General features: G+C 32.1%; 1 long non-coding RNA gene across 1 annotated transcript; it reads right to left on the bottom strand.

Annotated features, from left to right (window-relative positions):
• Positions 1 to 502: 502 nt before the first annotated feature.
• LOC108472726 (uncharacterized) lies at positions 503 to 2,193 on the bottom strand. Its single transcript, XR_001869589.2, has 3 exons — positions 2,053 to 2,193; positions 922 to 1,505; positions 503 to 836 (listed from the first exon to the last, which is right to left on the bottom strand). It is a non-coding gene; the product is annotated as an uncharacterized LOC108472726 (long non-coding RNA).
• Positions 2,194 to 9,825: the final 7,632 nt, after the last annotated feature.

Genomic DNA, 9,825 nt, shown 5'->3' with positions numbered 1-9,825 from the left:
CTCTGAGAGTTTGATAGAAAACTATTTTTTCAAGTAAGGAACGTGTGTGTGCATTATTTTGTAAGCAATCAAAAGAGTCTCTTAAGATACAAAGCTAAGTTTTCGAAGGGAAAGCTTAGTGGGAGGGTGATCTAGTCCTTCTACAATAGTGAAGCCGTTAAATTGATAAGTGTCAGACCAGTGCTAAAACTTGAATCATTAGTTGTACGGTGAGAAAGATAGTGGATCATTGCTTTGGGTAAAGCCCCACAGACTTAGACTTAAGTCGAATTGCGTAAACAATCTCGATGTTCTTTATTATTTTCGCACTTTTTGTTTCGTAGTTGAAACTGTTGTCACAATTCCAAACATCATTTTAGCCACAGTTTCAGTTTGTCAAGCAAGTACACCCCTCTTGTTTCTACATCCTTTTATTGTCAGAAATAGCTAATAAATGTTATAATTTATTTTATTTTAATTGTTTGGTTTTGCATTAAAGTTAAAGTAAAAAAAAAGAAATAAATTAACCATAAAACTAAAGGAGATATAAACTAAACATAGTTAACAACAAGCTCCAATTAATATGCTTACAAATTACTAATCCATGTGACAAGAACGTATCGTCACTAGTCCACAAAACATTAGTCAAATAACTATACTAAAAAAACTAGAAGTAAGATCAGTATGACATTACAATTGAAACAAGGCCTACTATGTGTGGGTATGTATCAGCAGAAATTGGCATGTCATAGTTTATGAAAATGCTAATACGTTCAATGTCAATTCTCTTTCCAACCAAATCTATGACCATAACAATTCTTTAACGACCCTCCTTAAATCCTTTGTGACGAGTAAACCTATAAAGCATCAAACAAAGGAAAAAAGTATGAGCTAATCTTGTAATGCGTGAATTATGAATTTGGTCAAGGATGTTTAACTTACCTATCGTCCATGAAGGAATGAACTTTGTAGCAACCAGCACACTAGTAATAAGCAGGCGATGAATATTGAAAGAATCAAAGGGCGACAAGGATTGCCTTTGAGCAAACCAATCAAGATAAACGTATGCTACAATAAAGCAAGACAACCTGCAATTCGCATACTTGTATATTCTATCGAGATAGCTTTGGATTGAGATAGTTGGCCAAGTTAGCCCAAGAAACACTAAAATCTTCTAAGGCTTAAGCCCGCAGATCACTGAGTTCTCATTAGTGAATTTTCAATATGTAATATCAAACCAAAGCTTAGCCTCACCCCAAAGGCCATTAATCTCAAATTGGTACTCTTGAATCCTTATGAGTCAATAAGGGCAAACCACATGAACAAAGATCAAAGTTTTCAACAATAACACATGAAGTAGCCAATATGGGCTATAAACAAATGTTAAAGTGACAACCATTAACCTCAAAAGAAACAGAAGTTACAACCTAGAAGAGAATTTCTTGATATAGTTGGTGACCGATGGCGAAGAAAAACCATTGTAACGAGAATAACGTGGTAGAGATGGTGGTAGTGCTCCTCTCCAACTATGGCCATCAAAATAGCAAAAATGTGTATTCATAATGGTAATCATAATGCTATGAAAATTGAAGCAGCGATGGAAGTGTTTAAAGAAATACAATGGAAACAAAGATGAATTCAACATTTTCTGCAATAGAAAAAAGCTCGTGGCTTTTACAAAAATGGGGATTTAGAAAATCTAATTATTTACAGAAGACTAATCAAAATGAATGAACCTAAAATACGATCAACAAAATTATTGTTTAAAAAATGCCCAAAAATTAATTTAACAAATTCATACTCTAACATTTTCACACTTACCGACTTTCAATGGCAAATCGCCCTAGCCTTCCATCAAGCAAGACTTAAGTAAACCAAATAAAAAAAGAAAGAAAGGAACTAATAAGGAAATCCGTCGGAAGTGACGATGAACTTAACATTTTCGGCAATAAAAAAAAGTTGTGGATTTCACAAAAATGGCTTATTCAGAAAATTAAGTTGTTTACAAAAGGTAATCAAAATGAATAAATCTCCAAATAAATTAAAATACGATCAAAACAGTAAAAACCATACCAATTAACCCAATTGATTCTTGAGCTCCATCAAGCCTTTCTTGAGTCTTCTTCTTGTTCCGAGCGTGTGGTTATCCATGGAGCCTTTTTAGTGAAGTGGCAATTCTCCTACTATTATTGAAAATGTATATTGAAATCCTTTTGAGTTAAATTAAAAATAAAATATATTAAATTAACAGTATAATTTATTTTATATTAGAGCATCAAAATTTAAATTTAACTTTTCAAAATTATTATTTAAGAAAAATTTATTTTTAACTCTTCTTTTATATGTTTTTAGAATTTTTTAAACTTTTATAATTTTTAAAATATATAAATTTTAGAATTTTATAAATATTTTAAATTTTTAAAATTTATTTTAGATTTTTTGTAATTTTTTTTAAAGAAAGATCAATTTATTTATTTTCAAATTTGACAAGAATCAAAAGGTATTTATAAAAATCTGTTATTTAAATTATTCAATTATAAAATTTAACTTCATTTGAATTCAAACTCCAAATTACTTATTCGAGTCTACTAGAATACTTCTATTTGATTAACTCAAAATTAAAAAAAAATTTAATTTTTTTGGATGGAGTCAAATTTTACTCACCCGACATCAAAATGGGAAAAAATATTTTTATGCAATTTAATTTTGAAAGAATCAAAGTAGAACTATTTTCACTTTTCGAAAAATCTTACATATGGGGCTTTTTTCTAGTTTTTTTTTTTTTCTTTTAACTTCATTTTGGTTACAATTTCCATTCCCTCATTCTTCAATGGGGTGGAATCATCATAATTAATTATAAATTTACACTTTTTTTTTTACGACATTTACTAGATATGGATGGAACCCATTTTTATTCCTATTTCATCCTTGTTTCCCATCGTTTTCATATACATATAATTTTTTATATTTATATGTTTTTTTTTGTCCATTTTATTATTTAAGTTTAATTTTATATGAGTCTCGGATAGAATTAAGATAAAACTCGATGACTAAATGACTGGAGAAGAAGTCCGCCGCCACTTTTTCCGACCATTTGGTTTATACATGTAATTATTGGTTAAACACAGCTGTAAAATATGCAGGTTTGAGCAGGGGTTAGAGAAGCCATATCTAAGAAGAGCATTACAAGGCACATTTAACATTGCTATTGCTTACATATTGGGTGTATGTCGTGATTGCATCAGTGGCCATCACCATAGCTGCACTCATCTTCGGCTACGCCAAAGGTTACTTCACTGGCAACAAACCGGTAAAATGTGCATTCCAAATTGCTCTCATTGGTGCCATTGCATCTGCTACTGCTTTTGGCATGGCCATCCCTAGTACTTCCTATTTACTAGATAGTTATCTTGCATTGGCATAAGTTTTATGCTTTGTTTTTAAGAATAGGAAATCTGGTTTCCTTTAATCTGTTAAATATTTCTTATTTCTTTGTGGAATGATGGGTTATGGGTATTTGGCTAAATGGGAATGCAAGTGAAGATTGGTGAGAGGTTGAAATTGATGATGAATAGGTCTGAGGGGTTTTTTTTTTATAACTAAAATGGGTATACGAGGTTTTGGTATTTGATTTTGTTATTTTTGTCTAACATGATGCTTATGCTATTTTTTAGTCTAATATGGTACTTGTATTTGACAAAAGTTATACATTTTGGTACTTAGAGGTAACAGTGTTAATTTTTTAATATTTAAGTCGGGTTTTAAAGTTGCTTTAATAAAATTCATAATTAGCTAATAATATTAACAATTAACATTCATTAAATTAACACTAAAATCTAAATTAAACCACATTCATTAGACTGCATTTAACAAATTAAATTCACAATTTAATAGATAAATGAATTCTATTAAGGAATCATAAAAATATAAAGCTAATAATAGTAACAATTAACTTTCAGCAAATTAGCCTTAAAATCTAAATTATGCATTAAACATATATCTTGGTTAAAATACATGTATCAAATTAGACAAAAATAATGCAAGTACCACATTGAAAAGAGTGAAAAACTTAAGTACCAAATAATATATTAATAGATATTTTAATTTTAACCACCATCTTAGTAGGAAGTTGGATGGATGTAAGCCCTTCAGGTAGTTTTAGTTAAATTTTGGGGTTTATGATAATAGTCCAGCCCGATCCAATAAACCAACATTTCTTGATCGACAAAACCTTGTTGCAATTCTCGAAGCTTGGCTTCCCTTCAAATAGGTATAATTACAAAACTATTCCAATCATAATTATTTTTGTAAATGTTTTATATTTTAATAATTAAGTTTAGAAGTATTTTTTTATTATAGAATAGTAGGAAAAATGGTATAAATATTTGTATTCTTTTAAATTTTAAATTTTAGTTATTTCATTTTAATTTTGAGATATTAATTTTAGATAATTACTAATTTCACGTTTATTACATAGTTTTGTCAATTTAGCCAAACTCTTTAAAACTGCATAATTTTTAAATATATATGTTTTAAAAGTTTTTCAATAAGAAATCCTAAAAATAAGTAAAAAAACATTTTTTAATAAAATCAAAATGAAAAAATAATCTCTTTAAAATTAAAATTTTAAAAATATAATCATAACTTTTAGATTTTTTTGAAATTATGGAAAACTTATATTTTAAATTTTTATTTACTTTTAAAGAATAATAACGGAATTGATAAAAAATTATAATTATGGAGAATTGAACTTATTTTGCCTTTTTATATATTTGATAACATTATCAATTGGAGTAAAATTGTTGAAATAAAAAAAAACATAAACTCAATAATGTCTCAAAATTAAAAAACAACTAAACTTTAAATTTCAAAACTGTAAAAAAAAAAAAAATACCTTTTAAGCATACTTAAGAAAATGATAACTATCAACAATAGATCGGATTCATTGCTAGTCATAAATCTCGATTCAAGACGTTTTTCTACTCCTCAAAGTTAGGTAGAGTTCCATTTTAACTATTCTTGAGGCAGTGCTATCATGACTAATATATATACACACAATAATTCAAGGAATTGGCACTGCTGAGGCAATTTATGATGCATTCAATAATGGAGTTTTAGCCAACATTTGATAAACGGACCAAACTATACCCCATTAGTGAAGGTGAAATTCTTTAAGATTCTAAAATATCATGTGCAACTCAGGTGTTCTGTCTCTAACAATAGTCTACATGAATGAGACTTGAGGTCTTTCAAAGGCTTTATAGTTTCTCAAGTGCTAACAAGAAGATTGACATTCTTCAACAAAATATTCGAATCTCATTGTTTCTCCTTTGATTGTATCACCAAAAGATTTATTTTAAAGTGAAAAGAAAAAACTGAAACCACCAACCAAAACAGAAAATTCCTCCTAACCGATTGAAATAACTTTCGTATTTAGAAAAAACACAAATCAATTTTAATTAATTCAATTTGAGTTCTCCTTTAATTAATAATAAAAACCAACTTTAAAGAAGAATATAATAATTTTCTAAAAATAAAAATAAAAACAAAAACCTACACCCTTAGGGAGAATTCTAAAATTTACCATTTGGTGTATTTTTCATTCAGCCACCATATAATATTTATGTGAGCCATTTAACTAACATTTGGGCCAAAAATACCATATGTTTGTCGCATATCCACTATGCCACAAGTGGTGGCTCAATTTTAATTAAACATTAAGCTCCCACTTTAATGAATCATTTATCGGCCCTTGTTTAATTTAATTGACTTAGGTTGAACAATTAATTTCAAGCCTATTAATTAATAGTACTTGTCGATCCGATTAAGTAGCGAATAAGTAAAAATAGCGGAAGAAATTAAGAAATTGAACATACAAATTTAACGTAGAAAAAATCCTTCCAAAAAGGATAAAAAAACTACAAGTAAAGATAATTTTATTCTAGTGGCAAAAGAACGAACAGTACAAAAAATGGAGATAAAAACTGCACCCCGAAACTTAAAAATAAATAACCCTCAAAACATAAACATAAAATTCTCTAAAACTGTTATGAGTTCTAATCTTTAATGGGTGTATTTTTTAAGGTTGTAAAAGATCCTATTTATAGGCTAAATTTGTAGGTCAAATAATACCAAAATAATTTAGACTAATCAGAGTTCAATTGAAAAAAAATAAATAGAGTTTAACTGGAAGATTATTTTTCAAATTTGACTGAAATATGAGTCATATTTAATAAATCTCCTCCTTGACTCGTATTTCTGCAACGACATCTTTCCCAAAGCCCACCACAAGCCTATCTTAAACTATGTAGGGAATTAACTTATTCGAAACTGTGCTTAGAAGCTGGAAGACTTCTAGCCTTCAATCTAGCCTTCAACTTATGCACTGCCAAATCAAAACTAATTCGAGTATGATTTTCACGAACACAATGCCCTAACTTTTAAAATTTGCATCCAAAAAGAGAACTTATCTTCAACGAAATGGTCATAACTTTTTCCCTCCTATGACCAAGTTGTCTTCATTCCAAACGAGTTGACTTCGACTTCATAACAGACAAGGGACGTCCGGTTTCACCGATCACTATAAAACCTTCCAGAATATAAAGATTGTCGGTCCTTTTACCTTTTAACAAAATGAGAGTCCCACAAGACACCTTAATGCCGCTCGACTCGATATTGGTTTTGCAACCTTTCAAGGCTAAAATACTCAAGGAGATGAGATTCTTTCATAAATCAGATACATACTTGACATCTAAGAGTGTCTTAATTGTCCCATCATGTATCCTAATTTTAACAGTACCAATACCGATTACCATACTGGATGAATCATTTTCTATGCGCACAACTCCACCTTCAATCGAACTGTATGTGGAGAACCATTCTTTGTAACACCCTTTACCTGTACCCGAGACCGGGACGAAGTACGGGGCATTACCGAAAAATACGGGCTATAAAATTTCACTTCAATCTAAAACCGGTCAAACAGAATCGTATTGTCCCAATTATGGACCTACGAGGTCCAAAACATGCATTAAAAGTGATCCGGGACTAAACCAAGGACTTTAGAAAACTATAGGGAATTTCTAGGTTTAAGCCTCGGATGCCCGTGTGGAGGCAATGCACATGCCTATGTGCATTGAAACACACCCGTGTCCCTTGCCCATGTTGAATTATTGGAATTTATTTTTCATTTCGAACCTACAGGGGTTTTCACACGGCCGAACACACGCCCGTGTCCTTCGCCCGTGTCCCTTACAAGGCCTAGACACACATGTGTCATCACCCATGCCCAAAAACATGGACATTCTGTTTATGACATCATCATCCATCTAGGGGCACACGGTCGAGACACACGCCCATGTGCAAGGCCGTGTCCTCCACACGGTTGAGACACACGGCCGTGTCTCTGCCTGTGTGTTTACTACCATGCATGCTGATCTAAAAATTCAAGGTGCAGGGGACACACGGCTGAGCAACACGCCTAAGGGCCAGGCCATGTGTCACACACGGCCTAGACACATGCCCGTGTGTTTACCCATGTGTACCTTCTTGGAGGCTATTTTCCAAGCCAAAGGTCACCCTCAACATCCATACACATTTATAAACCTCAATAGTATTTAATATAGCCTAAATATGTCCATAATCCTCCCTGGCACAGTCTCTTACATGTTAACCTCATCTCATTGGTTTGGCACATGCTAGGTTATCCTTTTTGTATTAGGGATTACCAATTCAGTAATCACATTTTATACTTGGCTCATTTTATAACTCGTTGCTAACTATGACCTAACCATCTCCAAATGATTTGGCCACATTTCGCATGTCTATTCATAATATAACACATTTAACCATCACATGAAACATTTAAGCATAACCATGCCCAATTAGTTGGTTTACAACCTACATCAAAATGAGTCATATCCTATGGCCATATACAAAATGAATAAGTATATCATTCAAGCCCTTACATTGACTAGCCAAATGACACATATAACGAAATGATCAAGAATCCTATACACGCCATTATAACAAAATAAAAGTTTCTATATACCCAAGGAATACAAGTTAATAGTGTTGACAATGCTCCAACCGTCTTCCAATCTTCACGAGTCCTCGAGTTCTGTAAAACAAGAGAAATGAAAGGGGGGTAAGCATATACATGCTTAGTAAGTTCGGATAACAGGAAGGTAAGCTTACCGGCTGTTTAGCATACAACCATATTAGATATTCATGCCAACATGCATAGTATAATTTACCTATCACATACACTCAATCATCATGTTAGTTTCATGTCAATACAATTAAACATTAATCTTAGATGAGCTCATCATTTCAAGCATTTCTATTTTCATTCCTCATTTTAATCCCATTGAACTTCTCGGAATCTCTATGGATATCTTATTTACCGTCAAATAGTGTGAGTGATCATTTTAAATATGCACTCCCGTGAACCTCGCTCTTATGGCGGGATTACCAGTCCAGGCTAAATCCCCCGAAATGTAAACTCATAGAGTAATGTCGGGATTACCAGTCCAAGCTAAATCCCTTACAATGACATGTACTCTAATAAGCTCAGATCTTAATTAACAATCTAAACTAAATTCAGACCCTAATCAGATTACCCATACTGGCTAAGTCCATTTTAGCACACTTATTCTTCGGGAGGCTCGATCACTAAAGGAACATTCGTCCGGGCTAGATCCTTTTTACCGTCAATTCATTTCAAGAATCCATCAGATATCCTTTTTTTATTCAACCGAAATATTTATCAACACAATATTTATCATACCTAGCCGAATATTTTTCTTGCTTATAGTAGCCCACATTTTCTTTCATTTCACATTTTCTACCCATTTTCACAACTTTTACAAAATGGTCCCTTAAGCCATTTCCATAAAAAAACTACTTAGTAAAAGTTGTTTACTATCCTTTAAACTCTCATATTCCTCTATAGATCATCAAAACACAAGTATAGAGAGAACATGCTACGAGGATCCCAAAAAACATAAAAAACATAAAAAATAGGGCTAGGGTGTGACAGCCCTATAGTGACCCTAGTCGGAAAGCGGTTTCGGGACCGCTAAACCGAGTCACCAAATTATTTGAATGTGATATTTATGGTCTAAAATATGTGAATATGAATGTGCGAAAATTTTTAAGCTTCGATTTAGTTAATTACATGTGAATGTAGTACATAGGACTTGTGTGACACTTTTGAAATATGATAGGCTAATCTACAAGGATCAAATAGTGCATGTAATCAAAAGGGAGGACTTGCATGTCAAATTTTCCCCCCATCTAGTAGTGGCCGGCCATGACATTAGGGTGGACAAAGGATGATGGGAAAAACATGTCATAGACATGTTGTGTTGGTGCATCATGGGAGGAAACAATAAACTAAAGTTAGTAATAAAGAAATGGAAAAAAAGAAAAGAATGGAGAGATGGTTTCTCCCCCTCCCCATTACCGTGAGTGTAAGAAAGAAAACAAGAAAAAAAAAAGTGTCCATCTTTCTTCATAGCTCTTGGCCGAATGTTCTAAGGAAGAGAGAAAAACAAATTGTGTTCTTTGGTTTTTCTTGACCGAAAATTTAAAAGAAAGAAGAGAGGAAATGTTGAAGAGATTCAGCCATGCTTGTAGCTAGGTGAAGGTAAGTTTGATGTTGTGCCATGAGATTCATGCATTTTTTTTTTTGTTAGCTTGAGTTCTAACTAGCCCATGGTTCAAATCTTTACTATGTCATGGAGATGATATTCGGCTAAGGTGGATTTGTGTTGATGTTATTTGCATGCTAAAAGTGAAGCTTGTAATGATGCATGTGATGGTGGATTGATAACTCTTGAATCT

The sequence above is a fragment of the Gossypium arboreum genome, chromosome 11 (assembly GCF_025698485.1).
Source record: "Gossypium arboreum isolate Shixiya-1 chromosome 11, ASM2569848v2, whole genome shotgun sequence".
Lineage (NCBI taxonomy): Eukaryota > Viridiplantae > Streptophyta > Magnoliopsida > Malvales > Malvaceae > Gossypium > Gossypium arboreum.
The sequence above is the reverse complement of the archived record's forward strand: the minus strand, read 5'-3'. Positions and strand labels throughout refer to the sequence as shown.